Source organism: Cetorhinus maximus, chromosome 8 (assembly GCF_964194155.1).
Source record: "Cetorhinus maximus chromosome 8, sCetMax3.hap1.1, whole genome shotgun sequence".
In the NCBI taxonomy this organism is placed as follows: Eukaryota; Metazoa; Chordata; class Chondrichthyes; order Lamniformes; family Cetorhinidae; genus Cetorhinus; species Cetorhinus maximus.
In genome coordinates, this window is record NC_135886.1 from 2,286,059 (window position 1) to 2,298,396 (window position 12,338).

Sequence of the window (12,338 nt, forward strand, 5' to 3'; positions counted from 1 at the left end):
AGCAATAATAATGCCTTGAATGTCAAGGGGAGACGTTTAGATTTTCTCTTGATGGAGATGGTCATTGCCTGGCACTTGTGTGGTGTGAATGTTGCTTGCCACTTCTCAGTCCAAGCCTGAATGTTGTCCAGGTCTCGCTGCATATGGATGTGGCTTGCTTCAGTACCTGAGGAGTTGCAAATGGTGCTGAAAACTGTGCAATCATCAGTGAACATTCCCACACCTGACCTTATGATGGTGGTAAGATCATTGATTAAACAGCTGAAGATGGTTGGGCCTAGGATACAACCCTGAGGAACTCTTGCGGTAATGTGATGGTTGACCTCCACAACCACAACTATCTCCCTTTGTGCTAGGTGTGACTCCAGCCAGTGGAGAGTTTTCCCCCTGATTCCCATTGACCGCAGTTTTGCTAAGGCTCCTTGATGCCACACATTGTCAAATGCAGCCTTGATGTCAAGGGCAGTCCCTCTCACCTCACCTCTGGAGTTCAGCTCTTTTGCCCATGTTTGGCTGAGTGGCCCTGGCAGAACCCAAGCTGCATGTCAGTGAGCAGGTTATTGCTGAGTAAGTGCTGCTTTATAGTACTGTCGACAATACTTTCCATCAGTTTGCTGATAATTGAGAGTAGACTGATGGGGCGGTAATTGGCTGGGTTGGATTTGTCCTGCTTTTTTGTGGTCAGGACATACCTGGACAATATTCCACATAGCCGGGTAGATGCCAGTGTTGTAGCTGAACTGGAACAGCTTAGCTGGGGGTGCGCCAAGTTCTGGAGCATAAGTCTTCAATACTATTGCTGGAATATTGTCAGGGCCCATAGCCTTTGCAGTACCCAATGTCTTCAGCCATTTCTTGATATCACATGGAGTGAATCAAATTGGCTGATGATTGGCACCTGTGATGCTGGGGACCTCAGGAGGAGGCCAAGTTGGATCATTCACTCGGCACTTCTGGCTGAAGATGGCTGTAAATGCTTCAGCCTTGTCTTTTGCACTGATGTGCTGGGCACACCTATTATAGAGGATGGAGATATTTGTGAAGCCTCCTTCTCCAGTTTGTTGTTTAATTGTCCGCCACCATTCATAACTGGATGTGGCAGGACTGCAGGGCTTAGATCTGAATCGTTGGTAGTGGGATCGCTTAGCTCTGTCTATTGCATGCTGGTTCTGCTGTCTGGCATGCAGTTAGTCCTATCCAAGCTATCCAAATGAATCCACCAAGTTCAGACCTGCTCTTACCTTGTCTAATCTGCACACTCGTGTTTCAAACTCCTGGTCGACCGACATCCCATTTCAGTGGAGGCAGCTTGTGATTTCAATGAACGGCTGCCTTCGTAAACAGCGCATATGCGGACCCCAGCCCGATTCCAGCCCCACCCCTACCAAAATGGAACATGCCATGTGCAGCGGCAGGACTTAGAATTCCCGGCCATTTCCGGAATGTTTGCCACAATGGAGAGGCTCTCCATCGTGGCGAAAATCTGGGCCTATGTGTAAGGATAACATTGCAGAGGGGAAAGATATAAACAAGTGAAAGGAGAAACTCATGGATAGAACCTGAAGGATACTCTGGAGATCATCATGTTAAAGTGGGAAGAGAAGCCATTGAGAGATGGATCAGTTACATTGGGACCGATGGGAAATGAAACCAAACAAGAACAGTTCCACGGAAATGGGCCACAGATGAGAGGCAGTGGTCAACAAAAGTCATATGGAAGGGGAACAAAGAGGGATAGCATGTCACAATCATAGGGGATATTGTTGGTGACTTTGGCCCGAACAGTCTTGGTGGGCAGCATGAAAATTCAAAACAATTAGGTACTGGCCAAGATGAATAATAATGCATTCAAAAGCTTAGAGAAGAAGGCAGAGATGGAGCAGGAGGTCAAAAAATAAAGGGTCAAGGTGAACTTGATGGGGGAGTGATGAATTGTAGCCTAGCCTGTGAATAGGGAGTAAGGAAACTGTTTGGCTAGGAGTTGCATTGGGATGAGACTGGGGGAGCAGCAGATGGATTTGTAGAATTTAACTTTGTAAGGTTGGGAAAGTTCAGAAGGATCAGAGCTGGAGCGGGAGAGAATTGAGGCAACTGAGCAAATAGTCTCAATCTTGAGGAGAAAAATGATTCATGACTTCCTCACACAATGTTGCAGTGAGAGTGGAAGGGGTGAGGCTAAGTCATGGGAAGAGAAAGTTTTTCATTGGGAAAAGAAGTCTGGACTTTCTCTTATTCTTGAGAATAAGTCCTGGAGTTATAGGTTGCTCTGGCCTTGAGGAGAAAAACTCAGTATTGCACAAAACAAAAACAAAAATACCTGGAAAAACTCAGCAGGTCTGGCAGCATCTGCGGAGAGGAGCACAGTTAACGTTTCGAGTCCGAATGACCCTTCAACAGAACTAAGTAAAAATAGAAAAGAGGTGAAATATAAGCTGGTTTAAGGGGGGCTGGGACAAGTAGAGCTGGATAGAGGGCCAGTGATAGGTGGAGATAACCAAAAGATGTCACAGACAAAAGGACAAAGAGGTGTTGAAGGTGGTGATATTATCTAAGGAATGTGCTAATTAAGGGTAGAAAGCAGGACGAGCAAGGTACAGATAGCCCTAGTGGGGGTGGAGTGGGGTGAAGGAATCGAAAAAGGCTAAAAGGTAGAGGTAAAACAATGGATGGAAATACATTTAAAAATAATGGAAATAGGTGGGAAAAGAAAAATCTATATAAATTATTGGAAAAAGAAGGGTGGGGGAATTGGAAAGGGGGTGGGGATGGAGGAGGGAGTTCATGATCTAAAATTGTTGAACTCAGTATTCAGTCCGGACGGCTGTAAAGTGCCTAGTCGGAAGATGAGGTGCTGTTCCTCCAGTTTGCGTTGAGCTTCACTGGAACAATGCAGCAGGCCAAGGACAGACATGTGGGCATGAGAGCAGGATGGAGTGTTGAAATGGCAAGCGACAGGGAGGCCTGGGTAATGCTTGCAGACAGACCGAAGGTATTCTGCAAAGCGGTCACCCAGTCTGCGTTTGGTCTCTCCAATGTAGAGGAAACCGCATTGGGAGCAACGAATGCAGTGGACTAAATTGAGGGAAGTGCAAGTGAAATGCTGCTTCACTTAAAAGGAGTGTTTGGGCCCTTGGACGGTGAGGAGAGGGGAAGTAAAGGGGCAGGTGTTGCACCTTCTGCGGTTGCATGGGAAGGTGCCGTGGGAGGGGGTTGAGGTGTAGGGGGTGATGGAGGAGTGGACAAGGGTGTCCCGGAGGGAACGATCCCTGCGGAATGCCGCCAGGGGGGGTGAAGGGAAGATGTATTTGGTGGTGGCATCATGCTGGAGTTGGCGGAAATGGCGGAGGATGATTCTTTGAATGCGGAGGCTGGTGGGGTGATAAGTGAGGACAAGTGGGGACCCTATCATGTTTCTGGGAGGGAGGAGAAGGCGTGAGGGCGGATGCGCGGGAGATGGGCCGGACACGGTTGAGGGCCCTGTCAACCACCGTGGGTGGAAAACCTCGGTTAAGGAAGAAGGAGGACATGTCAGAGGAACTGTTTTTGAAAGTGGCATCATCAGAACAGATGCGACGGAGGTGAAGGAACTGAGAGAATGGGATGGAGTCCTTACAGGAAGCGGGGTGTGAGGAGCTGTAGTCGAGGTAGATGTGGGAGTCAGTAGGCTTGTAATGGATATTGGTGGACAGACTATCACCAGAAATTGAGACAGAGAGGTCAAGGAAGGGAAGGGAAGTGTCAGAGATGGACCATGTGAAAATGATGGAGGGGTGGAAATTGGAAGCAAAATTAATACATTTTTCCAGGTCCCGACGAGAGCATGAAGCAGCACGGAATTAATCATCGATGTACCGGAGAAAGAGTTGTGGGAGAGGGCCGGAGTAGGACTGGAACAAGGAATGTTCCACATACCCCATAAAGAGACAGGCATAGCTGGGGCCCATGCAGGTACCCATAGCCACACCTTTTATTTGGAGGAAGTGAGAGGAGTTTAAGGAGAAATTGTTCAGTGTGAGAACAAGTTCAGCCAGACGGAGGAGAGTAGTGGTGGATGGGGATTGTTCGGGCCTCTGTTCGAGGAAGAAGCGGAGAGCCATCAGACCATCCCGGTGGGGGATGGAGGTGTAGAGGGATTGGACGTCCATGATGAAGAGGAGGCGGTTGGGGCCAGGGAACTGGAAATTGTTGATATGATGTAGGGTGTCAGAGGAATCACGGATGTAGGTGCGAAGGGACTGGACAAGGGGAGAGAGAATGGAGTCAAGATAGCAAGAAATGAGTTCCGTGGGGCAGGAACAGGCTGACACGATCGGTCTACCGGGACAGTCCTGTTTGTGGATTTTGGGTAGGAGGTAGAAGCGGGCCGTCCAAGGTTGGGAGACTATCAGGTTGGAAGCTGTGGAAGGAAGATCTCCAGAGGAGATGAGGTCAGTAACAGTGTTGGAAGATGAGGTGCTGTTCCTCCAGTTTGCGTTGAGCTTCACTGGAACAATGCAGCAAGCCAAGGACGAACATGTGGGCATGAGAGCAGGGTGGAGTGTTGAAATGGCAAGCGACAGGGAGGTCTGGGTATTGCTTGCAGACAGACCGAGGTGTTCTGAAAAGCGGTCACCCAGTCTGCGTTTGGTCTCTCCAATGTAGAGGAAACTGCATTGGGAGCAGCGAATGCAGTAGACTAAATTGAGGGAAGTGCAAGTGAAATGCTGCTTCACTTGGAAGGAGTGTTTGGGCCCTTGGACGGTGAGGAGAGGGGAAGTAAAGGGGCAGGTGTTGCACCTTCTGCGGTTGCATGGGAAGGTGCCGTGGGAGGGGGTTGAGGTGTAGGGGGTGATGGAGGAGTGGACCAGGGTGTCCCGGAGGGAACGATGCCTGCAGAATGCCGCCGGGGGTGGGGTGGGGGGGGGGGGGGGGCGGTGGTGGTGAAGGGAAGATGTGTTTGGTGGTGGCATCATGTTGGAGTTGGCGGAAATGGCGGAGGATGATCTTTTGAATGCGGAGGCTGGTGGGCTGATAAGTGAGGACAAGGGGGACCCTATCATGTTTCTGGGAGGGAGAAGAAGGTGTGAGGGCGGATGCGCGGGAGTTGGGCCGGACATGGTTGAGGGCCCTGTCAACGACCGTGGGTGGAAAACCTTGGTTAAGTAAGAAGGAAGACATGTCAGAGGAACTGTTTTTGAAAGAGGCATCATCAGAACAGTATTGCACAAGATTGTTGAAGTAGATCTGACAGTTTTCAGCCAGGTCAGTTGTGTTGCAGGTACACTTGAGACTACAACACACAGACTAGAGTGTATGGAAGGAGGAAGTTTACGGGACAATGATGGAGGTGGAAGACAATTGGGCACTTGGTGAGAATGATGGCACCAAATAGGCAATGGGAGATATTAGATAGGTCATAGTGAATGGCAAGCCAGAGGAGATTAAGTATATTGCTGGGAAGGAGCGAGAGGAATTTTTCAGGATGGAGAGGGTGTGTAATGGAATTTGGTACATGTTGAGGGGATAGGGATTCATCAGATGTGAACTTGTCAATGATGGGAACCTGAGAGATGGTAAAGTGTTGAGGCCTCAAGCGATAGAGAGGTCAAAGCGATGGCTGTCAATGTAGGAGGGAAGTTGATGATCAAGAACAGTAGAAAGTTTTCCTTCCTTCTATATATAATCTACAAGTTTTTCCAACTCAAATCTTTTGATCTACTCTCCTACTCTTTTCATGCTTGGTGGCGTCTTACACTATAGACCTTGGCGTTTTGCCTAGACTCCCAACACGAAAATATTCTGGTCCTTTTCATTCATAGATAATGTTTCCTTACAAGCCTTGCAGCTATAAAATAAAAGACACAATCCAATAACTCTTAAATAATTACCAGAACATAAGGTTTTAAACTTTCCCATTGCAGCATGTTTCTTCATGTGCAGTTAATTGGCAATATGGAACATGCATGAACATTTTGTGTTAAAACAAAACTCCCTTGTAAGATGGAGACTGACGATAAATAGCACAAGGCACGAGATACACTATATATGTTTCTGGGTATGCTACCTTTATTTCAAACATACATGAACTATGTATGTTCTCAAATACAAGCACTTTCTGAATAGATTTTAGAGAACTTAGCACTGATTTATGCTTCATGTGCACCAGTCTCCAGAACATTCGGAAGAGCAGAAACATGGGACAGACAAAATGGGAGACTCCTAATTTTTGCACTTGATGCAAATTTTCTGATTACCCTCTGCGTGAGAGAGGGAGCATTTAGAAAGTATGCAAATGATGTGAGAGTGATGATATAATGCCCCCACATTGTTTTTTAAGGATTCTACCAGGTGGACATCTTCCCAGAAGACCACCCTAGCAAACGGGCATTAGAGGTTGCAGCACTACCCCTTAGGTTGGAGCATCTATAAAGAGTCAGCCAGCAACCTCCTCCATGTAATCCCTAGGGCAAAGCTGATGCCAGCACATTAGTCCAACCCAATGTATTTCAAATAGGCAAACATGCCTCGAACATGGGTCAAAGTGTTACACAGAGGGGAGATGGTGTTCAACATTAAATAGAGAGTTATCAAAGCTAAGGCCTGAGGACCAATATTGATCTGGCTCAAGCCTGTCTGCTCTGGGGCAGGGATTATACCAATCGGCGTGATTTCTACCACAAATTTCAGATTTCAATCTGCTTTTTCAATAGTTTTGCGGCATTGTCTGCACATTGAAAATTGCACATCTATTAATATTCCCAGCTCCCTTTCAGTTCCATTGGGTTAGATTTTCCATCCATTGTGTATCAATGGCTGAAAATCTAGGACTAATGCTGTTTTTTTTTGACCAGTGCACAGTATTTTGCATTCATCACACACTTATAAGCTTAGCCAGATAGCTAATCTAAGTCCTTCTGTTAATGGTTTGATATATGCTTCATCTCTATTACTGTGCATTTTTTTTAAGCCTTTAGGAAAGTTCACAAGTCTACAGGTTATTTCTGTATCCAGGTTATTATGTAGGTTCGAAACAACAGAGATTAAAACACTGACCCTCAGGACTCTCTCAATGTCTCTCCAAACCTAATGCTACATCTTTCACAAGAAACTCTTCTCTTCCCTACTTCCCAAAGAGCTTCATGTCCAGTTTGATGCTCTATCCTGGATTCTTGTAGTTTTTAGCTTGTGTTCTTTAACTTTGTCAAAAGCTTTCTGACAGTCCAAATAAACCAGATCATAGGTAGTCCCAACATCCACTTCAACTATAAGGTCCTCAAAGAAATATATCCCTCTAAATCATGCTTTCTTGTGAAATTTTCCTCGTATATGTTCTCTCAAAATTCATTTGAATGTCAAACTGGAAAGCCTTGCTGTGCTGCATATATTACTAAGCAATGCTAACCTGATTTGGAACACAATTCGTGGGAGTTTAGAAAAATATGTTATTCCATTACCTGGAACAATGACTCATTTTCCTTTTTGTTGTTTGTGATCTGTTCTGCAGCATTCTCAAATACTGCTATCACTGGAACAAAATACTTTCTCACAGGCCAGTGAGGAAACAATAAATCCTGATCAGGGACGAGTAAAGTTTTCATTTCACCCATATCAAAGTCGTGACTCCCTGCTAAGGATTGAGCTGCCAAGTTATCTACATGTTATATATAATTTAAGTCAGCCCCAGTAATGCTTTCTTCGTTAAAAAAATGGAAGGAAAACATGTACACAATTGAAATTTATTTACATCGGTAATTTTGACACAAGATCAAATCTGGGTGCATCTTTGAAATTCAAAATTGATACAGATGAATAAATCATCAACGCTTTCCATATTTTAAATGCATATTTACTCTGGATATTCTCACTGAATGTAAAATTTACATTAGTTCAAACTAACACTAATCAGACATCCTTAGCCGAGAGGTCAGTGGTTCTGCTAAGTTGTGATAGCCACATTAAAGCAGTGATCATATTAAGAGAATAGATTGCGAGTGATATTCAAACGATGGCGTGGGATTTGTCTTTACTGCCTGTGCATTAAGGATCACTGGCGTAGAATACAGAGTGTAAAATCAGATGGTGGTAATTGCAGGTCAGTAGCAGAGTCCATCTAATTTTCATTCTGTTTTTATCAATAGGGTGAAAAATTGGGTGGGTTCCAATATGGGCATGCATGACTTTCCTCCCAGCATTTCCATTAAGATGAAGCTTAATGCCCGGGAAGAAAAGATGAAAATCTCCATGTGTCTCCTGCAATGCCTCAATGTGTAAAGTTCTGCATTGTGTGGCACTGAGGTCTACATGATTTGATCTGAGTTGTTGGATCAATGGTTAAGATTGCAGCTGAACACTTGGCTTATTTTCCTTGAGCCAGGGAGGGAAAAAAAAAAACAGTCATGATTCCCACTTCTGATTATAACCCAATGCCCTGTGCTCGATGGTGGACATTATGTGAGATCAGACTGCATCATAAATGAAGCAAACATAGAATTAAACCTCTGTCTAAAACTTAAACCTGTGAAAATGAGCAAATTGGAGACCGACTTCAAGGCATTAATCCAATCTCAGAGTTCAAGTGAGCAATATAATGTATTCTCTCTAATATTTTGTATGTGTATGAATCCCTCAATGAGGTGATTGCCTCACAATTTCTTACAGATGACCATTATTTCCTTTAATTATGGATACAATTTTGGAATCATAGAGTTATACCGCACAGAAACAGGCCCTTCAGCCCATTGTGTCCATGCCAGCCATCAAGCTCCTATCTATTCTAATCCCATTTTCCAGCACTTGGCTGTAGCCCTGTATGCTTTGGTGTTTCAAGTGCTCATCTAAATACTTCTTAAATGTTTTGAGGGCTCCTGCGTCTACCACCCCCTCAGGTAATGCGTTCCAGATTCCAATCACCCTCTGGGTGAAAAAAAGTTTTCCTTGAATCCCCTCTGAACCTCCTACCCCTTACCTTAAATCTATGCCCCCTAGTTATTGACGCCTCCACTAAGGGGAAAAGTTTCTTCCTATCTACTCTATCTATGCCCCTCATAATTTTGTATAGTACCTCTATCAGGTCCCCTCTCAGCCTTCTCTGCTCTAAGGAAAACAACTCTAGCCTATCCAGTCTCTCTTCATAGCTGAAATGCTCCAGCCCAGGCAACATCCTGGTGAATCTCCTCTGCACCATCTCCAGTGCAATCACATCTTTCCTATAGCGTGGTGACCAGAACTGCACACAGAACTCCAGCTGTGGCCTAACCAACATTTTATACAGCTCCAACATAACCTCCCTGCTCTTATATTCTATGCCTCGGCTAATAAAGGCAAGTATCCCACATGCCTTCTTAACTACCTTATCCACCTGTGCTACTGCCTTCAGGGATCTATGGACATGTACACCAAGGTCCCTCTGATCCTCTGTACTTCCTAGGGTCCTACCATTCACTGTGTACTCCCTTACCATTGAGTCCTCCCAAAATGCATCACCTCACACTTCTCAGGATTAAATTCCATTTGCCACTGCTCCGCCTATCTTACCAGCCTATCTATATCATCCTGCAATCACTATTTACGACACCACCAATTTTCATGTCATGTGCAAAATTATCGATCATACCTCCTATATTCACATCTAAATCATTAACGTACACTACAAACGGCAAGGTCCCAGCACCGATCCCTGCGGTACACCACTCATCACAGGCTTCCAATTGCTAAAACAACCTTCGACCATCACCCTCTGCCTCCTGCCACTAAGCCAATTTTGGATCCAATTTGCTAAATTGCCCTGGATCTCATGGGCTCTTACCTTCTTGACCATTCTCCCATGAAGGACCTTGTCAAAAGCCTTACTGAAGTCCATGCAGACTACATCAACCACACTGCACTCATCTACACAACTAGTCACCTCCTCGAAAAATTTACTCAAGTTTGTTATACATGATCTCCCGCTGACAAAGCCAGGCTGACTATCCCTAATTAATCCCTGCCTCTCCAAGTGGAGATTAATCCTGTCCCGCAGATTTTTTTCCAATAGTTTCCCTACCACTGATGTTAGACTCACTGTAATTGGCCTGTAATTACCTGGTTTATCCCTACTACCCTTCTCAAATAATGGTACCACATTCGCAGCCCTCCAGTCCTCTGATACCTCTCCTGTAGCCAGAGAGGATTTGAAAATTAGTGTCAGAAATTTTGATATGACCTTGTTAGTTGTGAGAAGCTAGAAACCAAGTAGTTCTCAAGATTCCAGAACCCACATTTTGGTCAATGATTGATTCTATCTTTCCCTTAGAGAATTCATTCAATCGTCAGCTGCAATTTCTATTGAAGAGAAACAAAACTTGCAGTTGCTTCATCTCATGAGAAGATAAACACCTCACCTAACAGTTGACCATAGAGTTGATAAATAGTTAACAATAAGGCTTTGATAGGAATGTGATGTGCATGTTTGAATGCCTTCCTTCACATCCAGAGATCTAGAATTGCACGCATTATGCACAATCAGCCAAGAGTAGAAAAAGGGAAGGAAATATTTTAGAGAGGGTGGGAGAGTGGGGGGAAGCGGGAGTATGGTGTTGGGAGTATAGAGTCTAAAGGCATCAAGTGGTATGGGGAGAGAGTGGGAGTATGGTGTTGAGATAGAGGATCAGCCACGATCATATTGAATGGTGGAGCAGGCTCGAAGGGCAGAATGACCGACTCCTGCTTCTGTGTTGCTATGTTTCTATGAAGCATGCTTTTCCTTTCTTGTTCATGTAAGCTATTGCGGGTTTTAGTTTAAAGTGTTTATTGTTCTGCAGAAAATTGAAACACCTCACTGATGAAACGACCATAGTTTATTGGACCTTTTACTTACAAAGAAATATTAAGTGAATTTATCTGCATATCTCGGAATGGTATTGTCAAAAGGAATTGTGGCAAAGTTTTTTTTTACAGGAATGAATGTGAAATGGGACAAGGCTACAGAGAAGTGAAACTTATCATTCTGGTGCCAATCCTTGGTGCTTCTTTACTTTGGTCTCAATGGAAAGTCTTTTACTGGCACTTGAAAATAGTTTCATTTTAGATGCACCAATTGTTCTATTAATAGTTAGACCAATGGTGATAATTTTATCTTTCATCGTTGGCAAAAAAGGATGACAGCGAATCTGCAACCCATTTTATATCGCACCTGATTTTTTTAACAAATGAAAAGGGAAATCAGCTGATGTGAGTTAAAATTAACCTTTCAATCAGTTAAAATAGTGTCTCTTTCTGTGAGCAATACAGCTTCATAAACTATTTATTAAAAATGTAAACTAATTTATTTACCAAAAAATAATGACAACCTGACATTATTTCATGACATGATGTCCAAAATGCATGGTCCCAACAATGTGCCCCTTGAAGCCCAAACACATTGGTGCAAATTGCACCTTACCACTTCTTCCTGCTGGTTTGTTAATTGAGTTTCATGGGCCACGGTGTTGTGGAAAGATCTGCTTTTACTGACGTTGTCCCATTGATATATAAATTCTAAAGTGGAACAACAAAATGTATGAATATAGACAGCCGGAGATATATGCAGGTAAATAGGAAGACAGGCTATATGGTCCCAAGTCTTCATATGACCAATGTGGTAGAGAAAAACAAAAAGTTCGGACATTCATAATAGAACATGACAATTTGGATAATTTTCCACAAGTATCATATTTGGCCAATAGAAGTGCATTAATTAGATGATGTGCAATGGCATATGAGAAGCATATTCATCAAATTTACAATAAATGAGTTCTCTTAAAAGAGAAGGATAAATGTGTTGGAATTTGGATGATTTGAGTGATTTGAAATTCCAGAAACTTAGGGTTGTATCCTGAGCTCCACAGCTGGTACAGTATAAGTGTGTCTCTTAGTTTTCTGCATTGTTAAGAATATCAGTCCTGCACCCATGGTTGTCTTGAAGTCAGATATGCAATAAGCAAATACATGTTGCACTGATAAAACATTACAAACCACACTTTTCTGTAGAACGACTGATGACTTCGCTGTTGCTGACACATTGTAATAGGATTTCCTGTTCCTAGTAATATATTTGGGCAGCTTCTATGAAAGCAAAGAGATGCTATCTAACCTCCCCCTATTTGCACAGAATATGTCCTATTATAGGTCAGCTTTAGGATACGGTACCATGTCAGCGAGCTGAAATATATAATGATGATATTTTTAACATTTCATTGCATCTGACACTGACTAATACCCTTGCATGACCAACAATGCAATGTTTTGCAAATCAATATGAAAAATGGTGGAGAGGGCTTTTAAATTAGAGGAGTTCTTTTATTTAGAGGAAGAAAAAACGAAATTACTGCTTGCTCCAATTG

General features: G+C 43.8%; 1 long non-coding RNA gene across 1 annotated transcript in view; it reads right to left on the reverse strand.

Moving 5' to 3' along the window:
- Positions 1-11,495, reverse strand: part of LOC144683363 (uncharacterized) — a 31,022-nt gene extending 19,527 nt beyond the window's left edge. The window contains exon 1 of the long non-coding RNA XR_013577241.1: positions 11,399-11,495. This is a non-coding gene — a long non-coding RNA (uncharacterized LOC144683363). The remainder of the gene's footprint in view (positions 1-11,398) is intronic.
- Positions 11,496-12,338: the final 843 nt, after the last annotated feature.